Source organism: Sciurus vulgaris (genome assembly GCF_902686455.1).
Source record: "Sciurus vulgaris genome assembly, chromosome: 9".
Taxonomy (NCBI): Eukaryota; Metazoa; Chordata; class Mammalia; order Rodentia; family Sciuridae; genus Sciurus; species Sciurus vulgaris.
Window position 1 is genome coordinate 37,742,151 of NC_136469.1, and position 26,616 is coordinate 37,768,766.

General features: G+C 40.6%; 1 pseudogene across 1 annotated transcript; it reads right to left on the minus strand.

Moving 5' to 3' along the window:
* Positions 1-1,021: 1,021 nt before the first annotated feature.
* On the minus strand, positions 1,022-26,242 carry LOC306669784 (dnaJ homolog subfamily B member 6-like; annotated as a pseudogene). The gene is made up of 3 exons: positions 26,229-26,242; positions 24,480-24,709; positions 1,022-1,735 (listed from the first exon to the last, which is right to left on the minus strand). The product of its transcript is annotated as a dnaJ homolog subfamily B member 6-like (transcript).
* Positions 26,243-26,616: the final 374 nt, after the last annotated feature.

Consider the following 26,616-nt stretch of genomic DNA (forward strand, 5'->3'; position numbering starts at 1 on the left):
TATCATCTATTTTTAAATATATCCAATTATTCTAGTCCAGTTTGTTGAAAAAATGATAATTTCTCCCTTGATTCCTTTGGCACCTTTGTTGAAATCAATTGACCATATATGTACAGATCAATTTCTGGGCTCTATTAGGTTGAATTAAATTATATCTCTGTCTTTATGTCAATATCACAGTTTCTTGGTTAATATAGTTTTATAATATATCTTGACATAAGATAGCTTAAGCCCTCCAACTTTTGTTCTTTCTAAAAAAATAGTAATTGACTTTTCTAGGTCTCATGCATTTGCATATAATTCTAAGTCAAATGGTCAATTTCTATCCCAAACCTGCTAGAATTATTGTTGAGATTGCTATGAATTTATTTATTTATTTTTGTACCAAACACATTCACATTTCTTTTTTTTTAAATGCAAATGATACAAACCCAGTTTACCAGCTTTTTTAAACCTAAGCTTAACAGTACATATTTAAACAATTGTCAAAACACTACTATGTTGCCAGCTTTCATGCACAAGTAGAAAACATCCTTAAGTTTATATTAAACCAGAAATGTATTTTATTACTAAATACTGAAAAAAAAAAAAAACCAAATAGTTTCTATAGGAGACTCATCTTGGCAATATTAGTACACAACAGGCTGACACACTACTCGGCTCACATGTCAAACACAATGGAAAGCAGATCATGCTGGTGTTAGAATACAGTCTTCTCCTAGCACTACTCAAAGTCAAGGCTCGCCTGGGATTACATTTAATAAAAAGGCAAAGTGTACACAGAGATTACAACAATTTTAAAGACAAAAAAAAAAAAAAAATGGTCCTATTGTGTGGTCCCAACAATAAACTCAAAGTCTGTGACAGACAAGGGATCTAATGAGCTGTTTTAAAATACTTTACATTAGGTACAATTATGCTGAAAGTTGAGTTCCTTTGAAAACTTCAAAAAAAAAATCCCTGTTCATCCTCAAATGGTGCTTGTTAGAGTTTAACATTTCTGTTAAATGTGAGCGTTGAATTACTTGTCATCCAAGTGTAGCAGCTGCTCCTTACCATTTATCCTTAAGGACTTTAATTGGCTATCTTCCTCAACTTCTATTCTTTCTCAACCATTCTTGACAACTGTTTTTGTAGTGATTTACTATTTTGGTAGAAGTTGATATAGATTTGAAACTGCCTATCCTACTGCCATCAAATGATGTAGATGAGAATAAAGTAAGGCCACGGTGCCCTAGTGATCAAAATGAAGTAAATCCTGTATTAACTGAAGAAAATCCACCTCCAAAAGATCGAAATCCACTGAAGCAGAGAAAAAAGAGCCCACACCTTGGTTTCTGCTTCCTCAGGGACCCCTTCGGTTCCCAGAAAAGTCTTCAAATGGGTCTTCAAAGAATTTGAATGAAAATGGGTCCCTTCCACCAAAAAATTCTCTGAAGACATCATCTGGTTTCCGGAATGTGAAGCCAAACTCAAATAGACTGTCAAAGTGACTTCCACCTCCACCTCCACCCTTTAAGCCTTCTTTACCATACTTGTCTTAGATGTCCTGTTTTTCAGCATCTGATAACACCTCGTGTGCCTCACTACTTGTTTGAATTTTCTCTCTGCTGCTTCTTTATTCTCGGGATTTTTATGTGGATGCGCTCTGGTGCCAGTTTCTGATATGTCTTTTTGATATCCTCGGGTGAGACATGTTTCTGCATGCCTGAAACTTCATAGTAATCCACCAAGTTTTAGCAGATTGTTGGAACAAGTCGGAGGACGCAGTGGACAGGATGGGACCCGGCGGGAGACCTGGTGTTCAAGGTCCTGCACCACTGTGCTGGTGGTAGCTGAAGAAGCTCTTAGGCACTTTCCAGTAATGGACTAGACCAGTGAAGATGTTATGTTTGGATACACTGTTTACAAAAGTTTCTTTCAGCAATGTTTTAGTGTACAGATCCTATATGTATTTAAATTTATTCATAAGTATTTAAAATGGTATAGTTTTAATATTTTAAGTTCTTTTTTTTTTTTTTTTTAATTTTATTTTATTGTAAACAAACGGGATACATGTTGTCTCTCTCTTTGTACATGGCGCAAAGGCATACCATTTGTGTAATCATAAATCCACATACAATAATGTTGTTTGATTCATTCTGTTATTTTTTCCCCTTCCCCCCACCCCTCCCATCCCTCTTTACCCTCTATACAGTACTTTCTTCCTCCATACTTGCCCCCCTCCCTAACCCTAACTCTAACCCTAACACTAACCCTTCCCTCCCCCCCATTATGTGTCATCCTCCACTTATTAGCGATATCATTCGTCCCTTGTCTTTTTGAGATTGGCTTATCTCACTTAGCATGATATTCTCCAATTTCATCCATTTGCCTGCAAATGCCATAATTTTGTCATTCTTTATGGCTGAGTAGTATTCCATTGTGTATATATACCACAGTTTCTTTATCCACTCGTCAATTGAAGGGCATCTAGGTTGGTTCCATAGTCTGGCTATTGTGAATTGAGCAGCTATGAACATTGATGTGGCTGTATCTCTGTAGTATGCTGATTTTAGATCCTTTGGGTATAGGCCAAGGAGTGGGATAGCTGGGTCAAATGGAGGGTCCATTCCAAGTTTTCTAAGGAATCTCCACACTGCTTTCCAGAGTGGCTGCACTAATTTGCAGCCCCACCAGCAATGTATGAGTGTACCTTTCTCCCCACATCCTCACCAACACCTGTTGCTTGTATTTTTGATAATCGCCATTCTAATTGGGGTGAGATGGAATCTTAGGGTGGTTTTGATTTGCATTTCTCTTATTACTAGAGATGTTGAACATTTTTTCATATGTTTATTGATTGCTTGTACATCTTCTTCTGTGAAGTGTCTGTTCATTTCCTTAGCCCATTTGTCAATTGGATTATTTGTATTCTTGATGTAGAGTTTTTTGAGTTCTTTATAGATTCTGGAGATTAGTGCTCTATCTGAAGTATGATTGGCAAAGATATTCTCCCACTCTGTAGGCTCTTTCTTCACATTACTGATAGTTTCCTTTGCTGAGAGAAAGCTTTTTAGTTTGAATCTATCCCAGTTATTGATTCTTGCTTTTATTTCTTGTGCTATGGGAGTCCTATTGAGGAAGTCTGGTCCTAGCCCGACATGTTGAAGATCGGGACCTACTTTTTCTTCTATAATCTGCAGAGTCTCTGGTCTGATTCCAAGGTCCTTAATCCATTTTGAGTTGAGTTTTGTGCAGGGTGAGAGATATGGGTTTAGTTTCATTCTGTTGCATATGGATTTCCAATTCTCCCAGCACCATTTGTTGAAGAGGCTATCTTTTCTCCATTGCATATTTTTGGCACCTTTGTCTCGTATTAGAAAGTTGTATTTATTTGGGTTTGTGTCCGTGTCCTCTATTCTGTACCATTGATCTACCTGTCTATTTTGGTACCAGTACCATGCCGTCTTTGTTACTATTGCTTTGTAATAAAGTTGAAGTTCGGGTATTGCGATACCCCCTGCTTCATTTTTCCTGCGAAGGATTGCTTTAGCTATTCTGGGTTTCTTATTCTTCCAGATGAATTTCATGATTGCTTGCTCTATTTCTGTAAGGTACGTCATTGGAATTTTAATTGGGATTGCATTGAATCTGTATAGCACTTTTGGAAGTATGGCCATTTTGACAATATTAATTCGGCCTATCCAAGAACATGGGAGATCTTTCCATCTTCTAAGGTTTTCTTCGATTTCTTTCTTCAGTGTTCTGTAGTTCTCATTGTAGAGGTCTTTTACTTCTTTTGTGAGATTGATTCCCAAGTATTTTATTTTTTTCGATGCTATGGTGAATGGGGTGGTTTTCATAATTTCTCTTTCTGAGGATTCCTCACTTATGTATAAAAATGCATTGGATTTATGAGCATTGATCTTGTAACCTGCCACTTTACTGAATTCACTTATGAGTTCTAACAGTTTTCTGGTGGAATTTCCTGGTTCCTCTAAGTATATAATCATATCATCCGCAAATAGGGATAGTTTGAGTTCTTCTTTTCCTATTCGTATTCCTTTAATTTCCTTGGTCTGTCTAATTGCTCTGGCTAGAGTCTCAAGAACGATATTGAATAGGAGTGGTGAAAGAGGGCATCCCTGTCTTGTTCCAGTTTTTAGGGGGAATGCTTTCAGTTTTTCACCGTTTAGAATTATATTAGCCATGGGCTTAGCATAGATGGCCTTTACAGTGTTAAGGAATGTTCCCACTATCCCTATTTTTTCTAGTGTTTTGAGCATGAAGGGGTGTTGTATTTTATCAAATGCTTTTTCTGCATCTATTGAAATAATCATGTGGTTCTTGACTTTAAGTCTATTGATATGGTGAATTACATTTATTGATTTCCGGATGTTGAACCAACCTTGCATCCCTGGGATAAAACCCACTTGATCGTGGTGCACTATCTTTTTAATATATTTTTGTATGCGATTTGCTAAAATTTTATTGAGAATTTTTGCGTCAATGTTCATTAATGATATTGGTCTGAAATTTTCTTTCCTCGATTTATCTCTGTCTGGCTTGGGTATCAAGGTAATATTGGTTTCATAGAATGAGTTTGGGAGGGTACCCTCCTCTTCTATTTCATGGAATACTTTGAGAAGTATTGGAATGAGCTCTTCTTTAAAAATTTTGTAGAACTCAGCTGAGAACCCGTCTGGTCCTGGACTTTTCTTTGTTGGTAGGCTTTTGATGACCTCTTCTACTTCATTACTTGAAATTGATCTATTTAAATTTTGTATGTCCTCCTCGCTCAATTTAGGCAATTCATATGTCTCTAGAATCCTGTTGATGTCTTCGAAATTTTCTATTTGGTTAGAATATAGATTTTCAAAATAGCTTCTAATTATGTTTTGTATTTCAATCGTGTCTGTTGTGATATTTCCTTATTCATTCCGAATTTTGGTGATTTGGGTTTTCTCTCGTCTTCTCTTTGTTAGAGTGGCTAAGGGTTTATCAATTTTGTTTATTTTTTCAAAGAACCAACTATTTATTTTGTCAATTTTTTGTATAGTTTCTTTTGTTTCAATTTCGTTGATTTCAGCTCTGAGTTTAACTATTTCCTGTCTTCTACTACTTTTGGTGTTGGTCTGTTCTTCTTTTTCTAGGGCTTTGAGCTGAAGTGTTAGGTTGTTTATTTGTTGATTTTTACTTCTTTTATTGAATGCGCTCCATGAAATAAATTTTCCTCTAAGTACTGCTTTCATAGTGTCCCAAAGATTTTGATATGATGTTTCTTTGTTCTCATTTACCTCTAAGAATTTTTTAATTTCCTTCCTAATATCTTCTGTTATCCATTCATCATGTAATAGCATATTGTTTAATCTCCAGGTGTTGGAGTAGCTTCTGTTTTTTACTCTTTCATTTATTTCTAACTTCAAACCATTATGATCTGATAGAATACAAGGTAGTGTCTCTATCTTCTTGTATTTGCTTACATTAGCTTTGTGGCATAATATATGGTCTATTTTAGAGAAGGATCCATGTGCTGCTGAGAAGAAAGTGTATTCGCTCTTGGTTGGATGGTATATTCTATAAATGTCTGTTAAGTCTAAATTATTGATTGTGTTATTGAGATCTATGGTTTCTTTGTTCAATTTTTGTTTGGAAGATCTGTCCAGTGGTGAGAGAGGCGTGTTAAAATCACCTAGTATTATTGTGTTATGGTCTATTTGGTTTCTGAAATTGAGAAGGATTTGTTTGACATACATGGATGAGCCACTGTTTGGGGCATAGATGTTTATGATTGTTATGTCTTGCTGATTTATGGTTCCCTTAAGCAGTATGTAATGTCCTTCTTTATCCCTTTTGACTAGTTTTGACTTGAAGTCCACCTTATCTGTAATGAGGATGGATACCCCAGCTTTTTTGCTGAGTCCACGTGCATGATATGTTTTCCCCCATCCTTTCACCTTTAGTCTATGTGTATCTCTTTCTACGAGGTGAGTCTCTTGCAGGCAACATATTGTTGGATCTTTCTTTTTGATCCAATCTGCCAGTCTATGTCTTTTGATTGATGAGTTCAGGCCATTAATATTCAGGGTTATTATTGAGATATGATTAGTATTCCCGGTCATTTGGTTCATTTTATTTATTTATTTGTTTATTTATTCATTTATTTATTTTGAGACGACTTGGTTCTTCCTTTATTTGACAATTCCTTTAGGATGGTTCCTCCCATTGCTGATTTGTTTCTTTGTTTTTCATCTCTTCCTCATGGAATATTTTGCTGAGAATGTTCTGTAATGCTGGCTTTCTTTTTGTAAATTCTTTTAGCTTTTGTTTATCATGGAAGGATTTTATTTCATCATCAAATTTGAAGGTAAGTTTTGCTGGGTATAAGATTCTTGGTTGGCATCCATTTTCTTTCAGGGCTTGAAAAATGTTGTTCCAGGCTCTTCTAGCTTTTAGGGTCTGGATTGAAAAATCTGCTGATATGCGTATTGGTTTCCCCCTGAATGTAATTTGATTCCTCTCTCTTGCGGCCTTTAAAATTCTGTCTTTATTTTGTATGTTGGGCATTTTCATTATAATGTGCCTTGGTGTGGGTCTGTTGTAATTTTGTATATTTGGAGTCCTATAAGCCTCTTGTACTTGATCTTCCATTTCATTCTTCAGATTTGGGAAATTTTCTGATAGTATTTCATTGAATAGATTGTTCATTCCTTTGGTCTGTTTCTCTAAGCCTTCCTCAATTCCAATAATTCTCAAATTTGGTCTCTTCATGATATCCCATAGTTCTTGGAGATTCTGTTCATGATTTCTTACCATCTTCTCTGTTTGTTCAACTTTGTTTTCAAGGTTAAATATTTTATCTTCAATGTCTGATGTTCTGTCTTCCAGGTGTTCTATTCTATTGGTTATGCTTTCTATGGAGTTCTTAATTTGGTTTATTGTTTCCTTCATTTCAAGGATTTCTGTTTGTTTTTTTCTCAATATCTCTAACTCTTTATTGAAGTGATCTTTTGCTTCCTGTATTTGCTCTTTTAACTGTCAATTGGTGCGATCATTCAGTGTCTGCATTTGCTCTTGCATCTCGTCATTTGCTTCCCTGAGCATTTTAATTATGTACATTCTGAACTCCCTTTCTGTCATTTCTTCTGCCATGCTGTCGTTGGGTTTCATTGATGTAACATCTAGATTTGTTTGCAGCATTTTCTTTCCTTGTTTTCTCATATTGTTCAGGTATCAGTTGACCGCTGTGATATTGCAGATTTCCTCTATTGTCTTATAATATCCCTGAAGATTTCTATTATATCCCCTCTTAGTCTTCAGTAGCCTGAAATCTTGGAGGAAGTTGATAATGCAGTGCTCCACAAGGGAGCTGACTCCCTAGGGGTGGTGGCCTTCTGGTGGGGTATATTCCCTGCTAGTGGGCAGAGGTACCTTCACTTGCTGATGAATGGTCATCCAGAAGGGAAGTAGGTTGTGGGCTGATGCAAGACCAGTTTGGGCCTGTGTCTCTGATTTTACGGTCCTTTTGGGAGAACCTCACCCAACAGGGAGGAGTCACCTGGTGGGGCGGTCTCGCTGGTCGGTTTTCCTCCCAGAGGTTCCGTTCAATTCACAACTACCGCCTGGGCTGGGCAGCCTTCTTCTGCAATGATCCCAGGGACCCGGACCTACCTCCTGGGCCTGGAAGCCTCACCCTTCACAAACGAATCTCCTTCGGCTGCCTCTCCTCAGAGAAGCTGCCTGCAGTCCTGGAGCCTTCGCTCCGCCCCTCAGTTTGTCTGTGGGGCCCTTCCACCAAGAAGCCGTCTAGGACCCTGCTCTGCACTTTTCACCTGGCTATGCGGCCCCTCCTCTGAGCAGCCACCTGGAGCCCCTTACAATCGCTCCGAGTCCCAGTGACCCGCCACACGCCTTTTCCTCCGGCAGCCACCTGTTGTTCCGTGCCGTCGCTCTAAGACCAAGTGACCCACCACGCACCACTTTCTCCACCAGGCAGTTACCCAGAGATCTGGTGCGTCACGAGTCCCAAGAACTCACTGTGCACCTTCTTGTCCCGACTGCCTCCCGTAGCCCTGGTGCAGTCACTTCGAGCCCAAGCACCCCGCCGCGCTCCTCCTCCTTCTCCAGACAACCCCCTATGTTCAGGAGCGGATGCTCTGGGACCAAACCACTCACCACGCTGTTCCACCGGATAGCCGCCCAGAGCCCTGGCGCAGCTGTTCCAATTCCAAGCGACGTGCCGAGCCCGTATTTCTCCTTCTCCTCTGGGCAGCCCCCTGTGTTCAGGGGTGGTCACGTTCAGTCCAAACAGCTCACCAAGCACCTTCTCCTTTGGGCAGCCTCCCAGAGCGTGGGTGGGTTGCGCCGAGTCCAAGCGCTGTGGTGAACAGCCACCTCTTCAATGCTCCCAGCTGTCTGCGGTCACTGCTCCGGCGGGGGGAGGGGCGCCTCGCCGGCAGTTCTACTTTGCAACGATCCCTGCTTTCGGGGTTACCGCCCTGTCCGGGGGCTACCGCCCCGTCCGCCTGCCCAGTGGGAAACACTCACCCGGCTTCTTTGAGTTGGTCCCAAGTCTCTCAATATCTCCTTTTCTTGAGTCCTGAACCCACGCTGCTCCTCCGGATAGCCGCCCGGAGCCCTGGCGCAGCTGATCCAATTCCAAGCGACGTGCCGAGCCGGTATTTCTCCTTCTCCTCTGGGCAGCCCCCTCTTCAATGCTCCCAGCTGTCTGTGATCACTGCTCCGGCAGGGGGAGGGGCGCCTCGCGGCCGTTCTACTTTGCAAAGATCCCTGCTTTTGGGGCTACCGCCCCGTCCAGGGCTCCTGCCCCGTCCGGGACGTCTGCCCAGTGGGAGATTCTCGCCCGGCTGGTTTGAGTTGGTCCCAAGGCTCTCTATATCTCCTCTTCTTGAGTCCTGAGTCCTGGAGCAACACGAAACGCAGCCACCCTCTAGTCCGCCATCTTGAATCTGGCTTAAGTTCTTATTACTTATTGTCAGTTTATAAAAATACAATTGACTTTTGTTTATTGATCTCACAACCTCAATGAACTCTGTACTTAGTTCAAGTGGTTTTTTTTTTTTTTTCAGATTTCTTGAGATTTTCAACATACATACTCATGTCATTGGTGAATAAAGACGATTTTGCATATTTCCCCCCAACCTATGTGGTTTTTATTTCCTCATCTTTTGAATGCATTGACTAGCATCTCCAAAGTAATGTTGAATGAAATGGGTAGGATAATTTTGTGAATATTTTATTGTTTAATTGTAGAATTTTTATTCTTTTTTTTTTTTTTTTTTTTACAATTTTCCCTTTTTTGTTAATTTGACTCATTTCATGGAAATATCAGAGCGACCTTTAGACTGGAACTGATTTAGTTCCATTTTTGATAGGATTCCCTTGTCAATATATGACCCCTTCTCATACATTAAGAGTTTTCTTCCTGCTTATGGTTGAGACCATGAATTTTTCTTGACCTGATATGATCTCTGAAACTGCTCAACCCATCCTGAACCTTGAATGTGTGTGCTACAAATATACTCAGGTGAAGACTTTCAGGAAATCCCTATGTATTTTCAGGGTTCTCTTTCTCTCTGTAGCTAGCACTCTCCTCTTTGTCTCTACACTATGATTTCTAAATACTTTGAATTCCCCATATTCTCAATTCTGCTTCCTCAATTTAGGAAAGTGTTCAGGGTCTTTTCTCTATCTGCAGTTCCTCACCAAGGCCTAGAAACTCGGTAGTCTGAAGCCTCATCTCCCTCGTTTCCCGTTTTTCGGGGATCACTCTTTCATAATGACTTGTCTAATGTCTAAAAACTGTTATTTTACATACTTTTTTTTTTTCATTTCTTGTTGATAATTGTGAGGGTTTAAAACCAGTTTCTATTATCCCATCATGGCAAGAAACAAGGGCCTTAGGTATATTTTTAATTCATAAAATTTTTGAAACATATTAGAACTTACTCAGACTCATTCAGACTAAGAAACTGAACACCTTAAGTAGCCACAATTAGAGCTCATGTAAGTGGGACGTTCAAGGTAGATAACAGCATCCAGAAGTTTCAACAATGTGATGAAACATATCTTATTTCTATCTCATGTTTGTTTTCTTTCCTGTACCTGCTCATTTTCTTTTTTCAGAACACCTCTCACTGGAGTGAAAAAATGTTATAGCCACTTTATGCTCATGCAAAACTTAGGATACTTAGAAGAAGGTTGAACATCTTTCTGGATACCTCTACTCTTTGTCAGGCTACCCTTTGTCCAGCATGTCCATGCCGTATACCCTACTTGCCTATTGATCACTTAATAGCTGTCTCAGTTATTAGATGGCATATGGTATTGCCGTGTTCAGATTACCCCTACTTTACTCAACAATAGTCCCAATAATGATGCTGGCAATTGAAATATGCCAGGGAAGCCTTTAAGTACTTCCTGTCAATGAAAAGGTGAAATTACTCTACTGAATAAGGATAGACAAAAATTTTTTGTTTAGAATTCTGTTTGGTTCCAGTTTAACTTTCAAGTACAACTCTGAAGCAATCACTCTGGTAGGGTAGGGTTCTGGGTCTCCTGGAGGGTGTAAAAGTGAGCTATACGAGTAATGACATAGATTGAAGAGTACTATTTGGAGTGGGAAAGACTGACTTTACAAAGCAAGGTCTGTTGGGGAAATAAAAAAAATGCATGTTCATGATATTTAACTGATGTTGTCTGGGGCTTATATTAGTTATCTTTTACTGGATAACAAATTGCAGCAAAACTTGGGATCTTGAAACAATGAATATTTATTATCTCTTAGTTTCTGTAAGTCATGAATAGTTTTGCTTTCTGTGGTTTCAATAACCTATACGTTCACCTTGGTTCAAAGAAATTACACGGAAAATTCCAGAAATAAAAAATTCATAGGTTTTGCTGGGGAGATAGCTCAGCTGGTAGAGTGCTTGCCTTGCAAGCACAAGTCCCTGGGTTCAATCCCCAGCACTGAAAAAAAAAAAAAAAAAAAAATTAATAGGTTTTAAATTGTGAGCCATTCTGAAATCTTGTATCTTCCCACTCCATCCCAGTTGCAACACAAATCATTCCTTCGTCCAGTCTTTGCATGGTGTATATGCTCCTTGCTTATTAGTCAGTTAATCCCTGTCTTGATAGATTGTTTGCTGTGGCATTGCAGTGTTTGTGTTCAGAGAAGCCTTGTTTTGCTTAATAGTGGCCCCAACAGTGATGCTGGTGATTCATGTCGCTGGCTCTTTGCGGTACAAAAATCCATGGATATTTGTCACCGCTTGCAGCAACAACTTGCACGGGTCTTATGGGTGGTGGACTGGAAACTGAGGCACTTCTATCTTTCTCTTTAGTGCACTGCTTTCTTGCTTGTTTGTTTATAGAGGATAGAGGAAATGAGGTTTACTTGCTTTGAGAGGAGAGAGAGACTTTGCTTATCAGAGAGAAAGAGAGACTTTGCTTAAGAGAGACCTTGAGAGAAGGACAGGCTTTGCTTAGAGCTTAGAGGAAGAGAGACTTGCTACGCCTCACTTAAGGTCTGCTGCTTACTGGTGCGTCCTGCATCCTGTGAACTAAGGGTGTGTCTACCTAAGGTGCTCTAGTGATGCGTCTCAGTTCTCCGTTCTGCAATCTGCCTTCCGCTGCTTCCCCTACTCGCTGCTTCCATGCGTGTGTCTTCTTCTACTGCTTTTCTGCAAATGGCTGCTGTGTCTCTGTCTCGCTCCGCCTATGCTTATATCACCTCCAGGAGGCGGAGAGCAGGGCCACGCCTCTTACGCAAAGATTAGGCGAGATGCTCCGAGCAGGCAATTAGTGCTGGAGAACACATGTGCATACGTTGTGTGCCTGGACGATAAAATCACCTGAGTGTGCTTATGTCAATTAACATCCTCCATGCCGATGTGATCAACATGGCACAGCCCCCAACAATTCAAATATGACAAAGAGAAATCACAGAAAGATGAAAGTTCTCTACTTAATAAGGATAGAAAAAAATCATATGCTGAGGTTGCTAAAATCTATGTAAAAGTGAATCTTCTCTCCATGAAATTGTGAAGAAGCAAAAATAATTTTTTGCTAGTTTTTCTGTCATCTCAGACTGCAAAAGTTACATCTATAGTGTATGGTAAGTCTTTAGTTAAGATGGGAAAGACATTAAATTTGTGGGTAGAAGACAGGAACAGAAAGTATGATCTGATTGAAGGTGATGTGTTGCACCAGAAAGCACTGAATCATGGGTTTTGACATTAACCGTGGTTTTAGGAATCCACTGGGAGTCTTGGAATATATACCATACAGATAAGCAGGCCTTTTCTATTGACCTGGGCTGCAGTCATCTGAAAGTATGACTGGTGACAGGTGAGGTGAGGATCTGTTTTCAAGCTCACTCACTTGGTTTTGTCAGGCTTCAGGTCTTTGTCAGCTTTGGGCTGGAAACTTCATTTCCTTACCACGTAGGTCTATCCATCAGTTTCCTGAATGTCCTCACAACAAGACAGGTGAATTTTCCAAGATTAAATGATCTAAGAGAGAGTTTTTTTTTTTATTTGCACCTAAGATGTAAGATACAACTTTTTAATAACCTAATGTCAGAAATAATATCACATAACTTCCGCAAGGTTTCATTCATTAGATGCGAGCTGCTGTGTCCAGCCTACACTCAAGAGGAGAAATATTACAAACCTTGTGTAGGTATTTAAAACTACAATAGACTTGTATAAGCAGAAAATGACAATCACAATGACTTGGAATTTTTTTCAGTTTTTTCAGTTGTGTCTTCACACAACAATTTACCTAATTTGTAGTTTAAAATCTGAGGCTTAATTATCTTCCTATTTCAGAGGAAATGCAGAAATATCTTAAATATATTTTTGTAATGGTGATAATAATTAGTTGACTTTCTGAAATGCTTTGAAATGAAATTTAGAGATAGTCTCATAGACTATATTTCAAACATTTTGTAAGATTTCATACAAATTAAAAAACCTTATATAATGGAAAAATAAATGCAGCCTTTTGCCTTCAGAGACAATATAAGCTCATCTTTGTAAGTTTCAATTGAGATTACTGCCAAGTTCACTATAGTGTGAAGGAGATGAATTATGCATATGGTACTTTGTATTCCTTTTAAAATTGTGGCCTGTAGATACCTACTCTGATACATTTTATGAATAATTTTCTACCTTGCATAGATATTTCTTAAAATGTCATGTGGAGGTATCTTTAGAAAGGTAATAGCATGACAGTTAATTTAAGTCAACACATTACTTTATTGGTTTCAAGTTCCTGATAGTGAAATATATACCTTGACTGTAGCCTGCTATCTTTTCTCAGACTTAATGTGTGCTATGGTTTGAATCTGGAACATCCCCCCAAAAGCTCATGTGAGGAAAACATGATCCCTGCCTGATGCAGCAAGCTTCAGAGGTGGGGCTTTGGGGTAATGATTAGGGCTAAAACTTATCAGGGGATTAATGCAGCAAATGGATTAACCCATCGGATAGCTGAACACATGACTGGGTGGTAACTGTAGGCAGGTGAGGCATGACTGGAGGAAGTAGGTCACGGGGGCATGGTCTTGGGCACTTTTATGTGTCCCTGGCCCCTCTCTTTCTCTCTGTTTTCTGACTTCCATGAGCTGAAGGAATTTCCCCCACCATGCCCTTTCTCTTTGATGTTCTATCTCACTCAGGCCTAGAGCAATGGAGACAGCTGACTATGGACTGATACTCTGAAGCTGTTAGACAAAATTATCTTTTCCTCCTCTAAGTTGTTCTTGTAGGGCATTTTGATCACAGTGATTGAAAACAGACTGGCACAGTATGTTTAATGTAAGAAAGAGCAGAATATATTTAAAAATTCTTTTTTCTTTCTCTGTAATTTTAATTTTCCTTCATTTCAACATGGAAAAAATATTTATATGGACAATAACTTTGAACATACCTTCAAGGTTTAAACTTCAAAAATTTTTTGAAAAATTACCTTTTTTGTCAAAGGTGTTCACAGAAAATCAATTCAAATAGTACAGAAATTGCATATTTTGTACAAGCTCCTCCCACTCCCCATCCTTTGCCCCTAGTGCCTCTGTTTTCTTTTTTTTTATTTTTTTATTTATTTTTTTTTATTATAAACAAATGGGATACATGTTGTTTTATCATTCTTTATGGCTGAGTAATATTCCATTGCATATATATACCACAGTTTCTTTATCCACTCACATATGACATGGTCACAAATATTTTCTCTTATGTTATCTTTTAGACATTTTACACTTTTCATCTCACTTTTAGGCCTATGATCCATTTTTTTTTTTAATTGTAAACAAATGGGATACATGTTGTTTCTCTGTTTGTACATGGCGTAAAGGCATACCATTTGTGGAATCATAAATTTACATAGAGTAATGTTGTTTGATTCATTCTGTTATTTTTTCCCTTCCCCCCACCCCTCCCACCCCTCTTAACCCTCTATACAGTACTTCCTTCCTACTTGCCCCCCTCCCTAACCCTAACTCTAACCCTAACACTAACCCTTCCCTCCCCCCCATTATGTGTCATCCTCCACTTATTAGGGATATCATTCGTCCTTTGGCTTTTTGAGATTGGCTTATCTCACTTAGCATGATATTCTCCAATTTCATCCATTTGCCTGCAAATGCCATAATTTTATCATTCTTTATGGCTGAGTAATATTCCATTGTATATATATACCACAGTTTCTTTATCCACTCATCCATTGAAGGGCATCTAGGTTGGTTCCACAGTCTGGCTATTGTGAATTGAGCAGCTATGAACATTGATGTGGCTGTATCTCTGTAGTATGCTGATTTTAAGTCCTTTGGGTATAGGCCAAGGAGTGGGATAGCTGGGTCAAATGGAGGGTCCATTCCAAGTTTTCTAAGGCATCTCCACACTGCTTTCCAGAGTGGCTGCACTAATTTGCAGCCCCACCAGCAGTGTATGAGTGTACCTTTCTCCCCACATCCTCGCCAACACCTGTTCTTGCTCGTATTCTTGATAATCGCCATTCTAATTGGGGTGAGATGGAATCTTAGGGTGGTTTTGATTTGCATTTCTCTTATTACTAGAGATGTTGAACATTTTTCCATATGTTTGTTGATTGCTTGTAGATCTTCTTCTGTGAAGTGTCTATTCATTTCCTTAGCCCATTTGTTGACTGGATTATTTGAATTCTTGGAGTAGAGTTTTTTGAGTTCTTTATAGATTCTGGAGATTAGTGCTCTATCTGAAGTATGATTGGCAAAGATATTCTCCCACTCTGTAGGCTCTTTCTTCGCATTGCTGATAGTTTCCTTTGCTGAGAGAAAGCTTTTTAGTTTGAATCTATCCCAGTGGTTGATTCTAGCTTTTATTTCTTGTGCTATGGGAGTCCTGTTAAGGAAGTCTGGTCCTAGACCAACAAGATGAAGATTTGGACCTACTTTTTCTTCTATAATCTGCAGGGTCTCTGGTCTGATTCCGAGGTCCTTAATCCATTTTGAGTTGAGTTTCATGCATGGTGAGTGATATGGGTTTAGTTTCATTCTGTTGCATATGGATTTCCAATTCTCCCAGCACCATTTGTTGAAGAGGCTATCTTTTCTCCATTGCATATTTTTGGCCCCTTTGTCTAGTATGAGAAAATTGTATTTATTTGGGTTTGTGTCCGTGTCCTCTATTCTGTACCATTGATCTACCTTTCTATTTTGGTACCAATACCATGCCGTTTTTGTTACTATTGCTTTGTAGTAGAGTTGAAGATCTGGTATTGCAATACCCCCTGTTTCACTCTTCCTGCTAAGTATTGCTTTAGCTATTCTGGGTTTCTTATTCTTCCAGATGAATTTCATAATTGCTTGCTCTATTTCTGTAAGGTACATCATTGGGATTTTAATTGGAATTGCATTGAATTTGTATAGCACTTTAGGTAGTATGGCCATTTTGACAATATTAATTCTTCCTATCCAAGGACATGGAAGATCTTTCCATCTTCTAAGGTGTTCTTTAATTTCTTTCTTTAGTGTTGTATAGTTCTCATTGTAGAGGTCTTTCACCTCTTTTGTGAGATTGATTCCCAAGTATTTTATTTTTTTCGAGGCTATTGTGAATGGGGTAGTTTTCCTAATTTCTCTTTCTGAAGATTCATCACTTATGTATAAAAATGCGTTGGATTTATGGGCATTGATCTTGTAACCTGCTACTTTACTGAAATCACTTATGAGTTCTAAGAGTGGAATGAGTTCTGGTGGAATTTCCAGGTTCCTCTAAATATATAATCATGTCATCAGCGAACAGGGATAGTTTGAGTTCTTCTTTTCCAATTCGTATCCCTTTAATTTCTTTGGTTTGTCTAATTGCTCTGGTCAGAGTCTCAAGAACGATGTTGAATAGAAGTGGTGAAAGAGGGCATCCCTGCCTTGTTCCAGTTTAGGGGGAATGCTTTCAGTTTTTCACCATTTAGAATGATATTAGCCATGGGCTTAGCATAGATGGCCTTTACAATGTTAAGGAATGTTCCCACTATCCCTATTTTTTCTAGTGTTTTGAGCATGAAGGGGTGCTGTATTTTATCAAATGCTTTTTCTGCATCTATTGAAATAATCATGTGATTCTTGACTTTAAGTCTATTAATATGGTGAATTACGTTTATTGATTTCCTGATGTTGAACCAACCTTGCATCCCTGGGATGAAACCCATTTGATCATGGTGCACTATCTTTTTAATATGTTTTTGTATGCGATTTGCTAAAATTTTGTTGAGAATTTTTGCATCGATGTTCATTAAGGATATTGGTCTGAAATTTTCTTTCCTTGATGAGTCTCTGTCTGGTTTAGGTATCAGTGTGATATTGGCTTCATAGAATGAGTTTGGGAGGGTTCCCTCCTCTTCTATTTTATGGAATACTTTGAGAAGTATTGGAATGAGCTCTTCTTTAAAGGTTTTGTAGAACTCGGCTGAGAACCCATCTGGTCCCGGACTTTTCTTTGTTGGTAGGCTTTTGATGACTTCTTCTATTTCAGTACTTGAAATTGGTCTATTTAAATTGTTTATGTCCTCCTCGTTCAGTTTTGGCAATTCATATGTCTCTAGAAACCTGTTGATGTCTTCGAAATTTTCTATTTTGTTGGAGTATAGATTTTCAAATAGCTTCTAATTATGTTTTGTATTTCAATCCTGTCTGTTGTGATATTTCCTTGTTCATTCCAAATTTTAGTGATTTGGGTTTTGTCTCGTCTTCTCTTTGTTAGTGTGGCTAAAGGTTTATCAATTTTGTTTATTTTTTCAAAGAACCAACTATTTATTTTGTCAATTTTTTGTATTGTTTCTTTTCTTTCAATTTCATTGATTTCAGCTCTGAGTTTAACTATTTCCTGTCTTCTACTACTTTTGGTGCTGTTCTGTTCTTCTTTTTCTAGGGCTTTGAGCTGTAGTGTTAGGTTGTTTATTTGTTGAGTTTTGCTTCTTTTATTAAATGTGCTCCATGAAATAAATTTCCCTCTAAGTACTGCTTTCATAGTGTCCCAGAGATTTTGATATGATGTTTCTTTGTTCTCATTTACCTCTAAGAATTTTTTAATTTCCTTCCTAATATCTTCTGTTATCCATTCATCATATAATAGCATATTGTTTAATCTCCAGATGTTGGAATAGTTTCTGTGTTTTACTCTTTCATTTATTTCTAACTTCAATCCATTATGATCTGATAGAATACATGCTAGTGTCTCTGTCTTCTTGTATTTGCTAACATTAGCTTTGTGGCATAATATATGGTCTATTTTAGAGAAGGATCCATGTGCTGCTGAGAAGAAAGTGTATTCGCTCTTGGTTGGATGGTATATTCTATAAATGTCCGTTAAGTCTAAATTATTGATTGTGTTATTGAGATCTATGGTTTCTTTGTTCAATTTTTGTCTGGAAGATCTGTCCAGTGGTGAGAGAGGCGTGTTAAAATCACCTAGTATTATTGTGTTGTGGTCTATTTGGTTTCTGCAATTGAGAAGGATTTGTTTGACATACATAGATGAGCCACTGTTTGGGGCATAGATGTTTATGATTGTTATGTCTTGCTGATTTATGCTTCCCTTAAGCAGTATGAAATGACCTTCTTTATCCCTTCTGACTAACTTTGGCTTGAAGTCCACATTATCTGAAATGAGGATGGATACTCCAGCTTTTTTGCTGAGTCCATGTGCATGGTATGTTTTTCCCCATCCTTTCACCTTTAGTCTATGGGTATCATTTTCTATGAGGTGAGTCTCTTGCAGGCAACATATTGTTGGATCTTTCTTTTTAATCCAGTCTGCCAGTCTATGTCTTTTGATTGATGAATTCAGGCCATTAACATTCAGGGTTATTATAGAGAAATGATTTGGTTTCCCGGTCATTTGGTTCATTTTTAAAATTTTGTTTATTTATTTGTTTGACACAACTTGTTTCCTCCTTTATTTGACAATTCCTTTAGGATAATTCCTCCCTTTGCTGATTTGCTTCTTTGTTTTTCATCTCTTCCTCATGGAATATTTTGTTGAGAATGTTCTGTAATGCTGGCTTTCTTTTTGTAAATTCTTTTAGCTTTTGTTTATCATGGAAGGATTTTATTTGATCGTCAAATTTGAAGGTAAGTTTTGCTGGGTATAAGATTCTTGGTTGGCATCCATTTTCTTTCAGGGCTTGAAAAATGTTGTTCCAGGCCCTTCTAGCTTTTAGGGTCTGGATTGAAAAATCTGCTGATATGCGTATTGGTTTCCCCCTGAATGTAATTTGGTTCTTTTCTCTCACAGCCTTTAAAATTCTGTCTTTATTTTGTATGTTAGGTATTTTCATTATAATGTGCCTTGGTGTGGGTCTGTTGTAATTTTGTGTATTTGGAGTCCTATAAGCCTCTTGAACTTGATTTTCCATTTCATTTTCAGATTTGGGAAATTTTCTGATATTATTTCATTGAATAAATTGTTCATTCCTTTGGCTTGTTTCTCTAGGCCTTCCTCAATCCCAATAATTCTTAAATTTGGCCTTTTCATGATATCCCATAGTTCTTGTAGATTCTGTTCATGATTTCTTACCATCTTCTCTGTTTGTTCAACTTTGTTTTCAAGGTTAAATATTTTGTCTTCATTGTCTGAGGTTTTGTCTTCCAGGTGTTCTATCCTATTGGATATGCTTTCTATGGAGTTCTTAATTTGGTTTATTGTTTTCTTCATGTCAAGGATTTCTGTTTGTTTTTTTTTCAATATCTCTAACTCTTTATTGAAATGATCTTTTGCTTCCTGTATTTGCTCTTTTAACTGTCGATTGGTGCGATCATTCAATGCCTGCATTTGCTCTTTCATCTCATCGTTTGGTTCCCTGATCATTTTAATTATGTACATTCTGAACTCCTTTTCTGTCATTTCTTCTGCCATACTGTCATTGGGTTTTATTGATGTAACATCTAGATTTGTTTGCAGCATTTTCTTTCCTTGTTTTCTCATATTGTTCAGGTATCAGTAGACTGCTGAGATATTGCAGATTTCCTCTATTGACTTACAATGTCCCTGAAGATTTCTATATATATCCCCCCTTAGCCTTCAGTAGGCTGAAGTCTTGGAGGAAGTTGATAATGCGGTGCTCCACAAGGAAGCTGCCTCTCTAGGAGTGGTGGCCTTCAGGTGGGGTATATTCCCTGCTAGTGGGCAGAGGTGCCTCCACTTGTTGACCAATGGTCATCCAAAGGGGACCTAGGCTGCGGGCTGAGGCAAGGCCTGTTTGGGCCTGAGTCTCTGGTTTTACCGTCCTTGTGGGGAAACCTCATCCGGCAGGGAAGACTCACCCGGTGGGGAGGTCTCGCTGGTCAGTTCCCTCCTAGAGGTTCCCCTCAATTTACAGCTACCGCCTGGGCTGGGCTGCCTTCCTTTGCAAAGTTCCCAGGGGCCCAGCCCTACCTCCTGGGCCTGGGAGCCTCACCCTTCGCAGATGAATCTCCTTAGGCTGCCCCTCCTCAGAGAATTTGCCCACAGGCCTGGAACATTCGCTCCGCCCTAAGCCTGTCTCTGTGCGGCTCTTCCACCCAGAAGCCTCCTAGATCCTGGGACCCTGCTCTGCACCTAATCGCCTGGCTGTGTGGCCCCTCCTCTGAGCAGCCACCTGTGTTCCCGAACAATCGCTCTGAGTCCCAGAGACCTGCCACAGGCCTCTTCCTCCAGACAGCCGCCCAGTATTCTGGTGCGGTCACTAGGAGTCCAAGAAACTCACTTCGTGCCTCCTCCTCCCACCAACCACCCGTAGCCCGGGGCAATGAATCACTCGGAGTCGAAGTGACCCTCCCCGTTCCTCCTCCTTCTCCAGATAACCCCCCGGGTGTTCAGGAGCAGTCCCTCTGAGTGGCTCTGAATCCACGTGACCCGCTGCACGGGTCCTCTGGGCAACCGCCTGGAGCTCTGGTGCGGCCACTCAAGACCAAGCGACCCACCACGCTTCTCCTCCAGGCAGCCCCCCTGTGTTCAGGAGCTGTCACTTTAAGACTAAACAACTCACCACTCGCCTTCTCCTCTGAGCAGCCGCCTGGAGTGCTAATACAGTCACTGCGAGTCCAAAGGACCCGCCGCGCTCCTCCTCCTCCTCCTCCTACTCCTCCGGGCAGGCCCCAGGGTTCAGAAGTGGTCAGAGTCCAAACAGCTCGCCACGCAGCCCCTTCTCTGGCAACCACCTGTAGCTCTGGTGTAGTCACCCCGAATCCAAGCGGCTACGCTCCTCTTCCTCCTCCTCGTCCTCAGGGCAGGCCCCGGGGTTCAGAAATGTCGTTCTGAGTCCAAACAGCTCGCCGCGCGGCTTCTCCTCTGGCAACTGTCTGTAGCTCTGGTGCAGTCACTCCGAATCCAAGTGGCCACGCTCCTCCTCCTCCTCCTCAGTGCAGGCCCCGGTGTCCTGCGTCCACACAGCTCTCCTCGCCACTCCTCCCCTGGGCAGCCGCCTGAGCCCCAGTGGTGGCTCCAAGTCCCAGCGCTGTGCCCAGCGGCCTCCTTTACGGCGCTCCCAGCTGTCCGAGTCACTGCTCCAGCGGGGGGAGGGGCGTCTCGCCGGCAGTTCTACTTCACAAAGTTCCCTGCGTTCCGGGACCACCGTTCCATCCGGGATGCCTCCCCAGGGGGTGAGAGTCACCCGGCTGCTTTGAGTTGGTCCCAAGCGTCTCAATATCTCCTCTTTTGAATCCTGAGTCCTGGAGCAACATGAAATGCAGCCACCCTCTAGGCCGCCATCTTGAAACCGCCCCTGTTTTCTTATCTAGAAAGAATAACTCACAGATGTCTATGTATTTTAGGATGGTCTGTGTATCTAGAAGAATGTATGTGTGAGTGTGTTTGTGTTTTCATCCATGTGTGCAATGATTTTCTTTAATTAGATCAGTGATTCTCTAACTTTAATATGTCTTACAATTACCTAGAAGGCTTATTAGAACACAGATTGCTAGGTAACACTCCCAGGGTTTCTGATTCAGGAGGTTAGGGTTGAAAAATGAAAATTTGCCTTTCTAACAAATTCCTAGTTGATGCTGATGATGCTTGTCTGGGATTCATACTTTTAAAATCACTGAATTATATAAAGGCAGTAACTTCCTTCTCTCCTTATTTACTGAAGACTAGTTCATGCATATTCATTTGAAATTGCACTATTACTTTTCAGAGAAGAGCTATATGGATAGTCCATAATGTAGTTAATGTATCCCTATTGATAGATACTTAGATTGCTTCTAATATTTGAAACTTTGATAAAAGAAGGTAATTGGTCAGTATTCAATTTTGCAAAATGAACAATTTACTTAATACACAGTTCACAAATCAATTCATGATAAGTGAATTCAAAGAATGTAAAATATGTTGTTGAATGTCTAATTTGGTGAATTTACCATTTTTATCTATCAGGAATGTTTGATGGCTTTAATGGAAGTAGTGTAATGACCTTATGAGAGTGTTCAATTTTGGTTACTAGTGGTTCTATGGAACGTATTGCATAATCAGTAACTTTAAAAAATTAGCTAAAATTGATACATTATGGAGGGAATAGGCCAGAGAATCACAAGACTACTTATATATTAGTGAAATAGCAATCATTACATATTATAAATTTCCCTCAATTCTGCTGTTTTTAACCAAAATTCTATCACTTTGTTCATAATCATATTTAAACTGCCAGTGATTTTACTCATGATTTTGAATGTAATTTTCTAGCTTTTAAAATTTTAACATGTTGATTATTCTTTTGCACATTCATTAAATGACATAGCAGCTTTCATTTTACATGTCTAGCAAACAAGACCTCAAAGTGAAACAAGAATACTGTTTTTAATTAATTTCTCATTTTAAATTGCAAACTAAAATTTAGATTTCAAGGCAACTGAAAGAAAGCAATTAAAATAATCCTATAGCATATAAAAATTTTTGGTTTTCATGTTGACTCTATAGAAGTTTGTGGAAAGATTTTATTTGAAAGGACAAAATCAATCAGAACACTAATAAAAAAGAGTAGCATAATTAGTAACAAATTTGGTATATTTCAATCATAAATTGGAAACTGGGGCTTTCACATCTGCCTAGGATATAAAAATCAAAAACCATGCTCCACACCATGAAGAAGAAAAACATCAGATAAATTACAAAATCATAACTTTTTCTTTTGAGCTCCTCAGAGAGTTGATGTCAAGGATATTCAAAATATTATCTGAAATCCAAAGAAAGGCAAAGACTGCCAAGGAGAGTTAAAGTACAAGCAGGACTCATGGGTGGTAGATCATGGGAGAGAAGATTTTGGGCACTGTATGAGCAATTAGAGAGAATTCACTTAAAAATTTGAAAGTTTGGAAGTCTTGGAACAAACAAGAGTTTGCATTTACTTTCGGATTTTTCTCTACAGCTTGCCAAGTGGGGTGAATGTGAGAAAAACTAGTAGGATTTGAAGGGACAATGGGTTAACAAGGCTGCAGCCATTTTTCCTCTGCCATTTTGCTGCCACACATTTATCTGTGCCCCCTGCCCCCCGCCGCCACACACACCATTTTACAACCCAGATTGTTAGCCTGTGAACTTTCTCATCAGTCATTGGTCTGATTGTAATTAGCCCTCGAATTTACTACTTCAGAATAGATCCCCTGCCATTCTCTCTCTCTCTCTCTCTCTCTCTCCCTTTAGGGCAGACACTCTGCTCATGTGCTTAATAAAATCTCTTGTGTCAGTTCCCATGTCTGGTGTGGTTTTCTGGGTACTTTAACTGGTGCCGTGACCAAGATGGGCTCTTTTACCACCACTTAGGTAAGTGTAATCCCATCTGACACCCCAGACCCACTGATGCTGGTCTCACCTTCCATTTGCCTGGATACCTGGTTCCACATCCACCACCGGCCTTCAGTTTGGTGAGTTTCCCCATAAGTCAACTTAAACACTCCTTTGCTGACCTGAGACGTGAGCATTGATCATCTGGCACCCTCTAGGCATTGAGGAGTGGGGATTCCCCCAGCCTTGACTATTACAGTTACGGAGGCCCTCTTAGTTGACCTTATCTGACACGTGGGTCCCTGATCTTTATGGTGGAGATTCCCTCTCTGTATTGAGGCTCCTCTTCACTTTTCCTCTCGAAATTCCTGGTGCCAAGTTCTCAACCCTGGGCTTTTACCTGGCACTTCCATCATTGTGCTCTGCCTCCTTGTCTCCAGCCAGCTTGTCCGTGACCTTGGCACATCTTGGACCCTGACTTGGCTGTTTATCAGTCTCCACCATGGGATCTGGGTCCTCCATTCTGTCAGATTTACCCCTGGGGTGTCTACTAGACAATCTTAAACACCTTTACCTGACTCCCAGCCTAAAGACACCAAAACTTATTTGCTTGTGTAATGATATTTGGCCACAAAATCCTACCCACAATATCAGGGTGTATAATGGAAGGGAAGAAAAAAGCCCAAAAACTAAAATACCAAATGCTAGATAATCAATCAAAATGGCCAATTAACTGCACCCTGGATTCCAATGTTTTACAGGACTTTTACAACTTCTGTGAGTGAGTGGGCAAGTGGAAAGAGATTCTTTATCTTTAAGCTTTCTCTTTCCTGTGCACTAAACCTGATTTTTGTTCTTCCTACAAACCTGAACGCTTCCTCTTGGCTTTCTCTCCCCCTCCTAATCCCTCCTCCTCCTCCAATGTTGATCTGGCTAACAAACCACCCCCATACCAGTCCCCTGTGGCAGAGGCCCCTCCTGCTCCTGCTCCTCCATCTCTTTTGCCCTATTTTGTTTCTGCCTCTGCCTCCCCACCCAGCCCACCTAGCCCTCCCTCCACGTGGTCCTGCACACATGTTCTAGCCCCCCATGGGAAGTGGCTGGTGTGGAGGGAGTGATCAGAGTCCATGTTCCTTTCTTGCTCTCTGATCTTTCCCAGATAAAGAAGTGGCTAGGCTCCTTCACCTCCAACTTCACAAACTTCATTAAGGAACTTCAGTGTCTTACCCAGTCTTATGATCTTACCTGGCATGACATTCACATGATCATGTCCAATACCTTGACCCCTGAGAAGCGCAGGAGAGTCTGGGAACGGGTGTGCAATTATGCAACTGAGGTTCGCCAATCGACCCCAACCCACCCCATTGGGGCTGAAGCAGTACCTGATAGGGAGTCCCAATGGAACTGTGGGCGTCTGTGGTGGGATGAGTTCCAAACCTGCATCATTGCAGGCTTCTGAAAGGTCACCATTAAACCTGTTAATTATGATAAACTTCAGGAAGTAATACAGCACAAAACTGAAAACCCATCTACCTTTCTGAGTCGCCTCACAGAGACCATGCTCAAATATACTTATTAGGACCCTGAAACTCTGGAGGGATGGCAGCTACTCATGACTTATTATTTTTTCCAAAGCTACCTGGACATAAAGGCTAAACTGAGGTGGTTGGACGGGGGCCCCTTACCCCACAGCCAGTTGTCCTGGCAGTGGCATTCTGGGTGTATAATGGAAGGGAAGAAAAAAAATCCAAAAACTAAAGTACCAAATGCTAGCCAAAGTCTTTCAGCTAGGTAGACCTGCCCAGTTGACCACTATGAGGGCCACCCTAGCTCCCAGAAGACCTCCAGGCCCATGTCTCAAGTGCAGAAAAGGGCCACTGTGCATGAACTTGTCCCAACCCCTGGCAGCCCCCAGGTCCTTGTCCAAAATGCCACCAACTAGGACATTGGGCAGTGGATAGCCGTGGTGCTCAGAGAAGTGCCAGATCACCCTCACCCCTTTCTCTAAGTGACTCAATGGGATTGGCAATGAATGACTGAAGGGGCCCAGGACTTCTACACCAAATTACCATCATCACTCAGGAGCCCTAGGTCTTATGGTGGCAGGCCAGCAGCTCCCTTTCCTTATAGATAATGGAACCAACTTTTCAGTGCTGCGGGAGTTTTGGGGACCCACTTCCCCTGCCAAATCCTCTATTGTGGGGGTAGAAGGAAAACCATACTGCCCCCTCAATACTCTTAGCTGAGTGTCCCATGGGGCCCAAGGGTTTAGTTTGAAAAAGCAGGCAGTTATCTCCCAAATGGCAGGGACCCATATGGTGATCCTGGCTATATCAACAGCTGTCAAGGTGTGCTTCCCATTCTGGAGGCTGAGGACCAGAACCACACCCAGCCATGAGGATTGAATTGCCAGCTACATTCTTGCTTCCCCTGCCATTCTCCCTGTCTGCTATTTTCCTAACTGTCAGATTTTTTTTTCCCAAAAAAATCTGTCCAGGTGTCAGCCATTTCCTCTCTCCTGAATTGCCCAAGGGACTACTGGCAGACTGACTCCTACTGTCCCCAGGGACATTTCACCCATTTTACATATGCTCACAGCTGATGCTCAGAGGATCCACTCTTAACACAGATAGTCACCACCACACACCACATACTCAATTTAACTAACCCTCTCATGGCACAGGGATGTTGGATGTGCATGAGAGCGGGGTTCTCTCATCTCCTGGCTAGCCCCTAGACTTTAACAGCTCTTTGACTTTCAACAGCAGCCCCTCAGAGCAGGTGGATATCACCCCAAAATTATCAGGAGTGCCTCTCTTCCAATTTGCTTCCAGGTGGAAGCCACCTGGAAGCCAATGGAAGCCACCCTGTGGGTTCACTAGAAAAAGGGAAGTGCTCTCAGGAAGAGTGCTGCTTCTATGTCAACCAATCAGATGTTAAGGACAAGATCAAACAGCTGCAAGAGGACTTGGAGAAGAGAAGGAACAAACTTACCCGAGGGTCTTCATGGCCCATTCCAGGTCAATTATGGCAACTTAGTCTCCCATTTATGTCTCTCACTCCTTATAATTGCAATCATACTGGCCTTTGCCCCCTGCACATTGAAATTTGTACAAAGTCAGATTTTAAAAAAATGTCTAATCAGCTTGTATTACAGGACTATCAGGACCTCATAAAGGAAGAATTGCATCCTGGCTACAAGTGCACTCCCCAGGGGAACTATCCAGTTCCCAACCCCCATCTACTACAATGACATCTCCCTCCCCTGAATCAGCTCTACACCCACGCCCAGCAGAAGGCAGTTACTGAAGATGGATCTTCACCCATACTCCCCAAAGGGATCTTCTTATAAAAAGGAAAACAGGGGAATGAAGGAACAATG